Source organism: Carlito syrichta, unplaced genomic scaffold, assembly GCF_000164805.1.
Source record: "Carlito syrichta isolate Samal-C Ts95f unplaced genomic scaffold, Tarsius_syrichta-2.0.1 Scaffold106380, whole genome shotgun sequence".
NCBI classification, from domain to species: domain Eukaryota; kingdom Metazoa; phylum Chordata; class Mammalia; order Primates; family Tarsiidae; genus Carlito; species Carlito syrichta.
This window is the reverse complement of record NW_007050476.1, coordinates 8,224-8,639: the sequence shown is the minus strand read 5'-3', so window position 1 is coordinate 8,639 and position 416 is coordinate 8,224. Positions and strand designations below refer to the sequence as shown.

The following is a 416-nucleotide window of genomic DNA, read 5'->3' as shown; positions in this document are numbered from 1 at the left end:
GTGGAACTCCAGATCTGGGTCTTTTGCTTTCAGAGGCATATTTGGCAAATTAGGGTACGGCCAGAAGGGAGTTGGCAAAAGCAAACATGCCTTTTTCTAGCTTCTAGAGAAGAAAAAAAATTGCCAGCGATGTGTTAAAGTATCAACATTACTCAGGCCAGGTGCTGTGGCTCACACCTGTAATTTGGGAAGCCAAGGTGGGTTCCCTGCATTTAGGAGGTCGAGGTTGCAGTGATCCATGATTGTGCCACTGCATTCCAGCCTGGGTGACAGAGAGAGACCCCCACTGTCAATAACAATCCCACCAGGACTCTGCGTCATGGGGCAACTGAGATTCAAAAGGTTCACTGAGACTGAAAAGGAACATCTATGAAAAAGCGTCTCGCCATCTGGCGGACAGAGCTGGTAAGTGCACC

The 416-nt window shown here is 48.6% G+C and overlaps 1 protein-coding gene across 1 annotated transcript in view; it reads right to left on the bottom strand.

Moving 5' to 3' along the window:
- The window catches only part of RSPH6A (radial spoke head 6 homolog A), a gene marked incomplete at its 5' end in the record, with an annotated part of 8,777 nt that overhangs the window by 3,436 nt on the left and 4,925 nt on the right, over window positions 1-416 (bottom strand). The window lies entirely within an intron of this gene.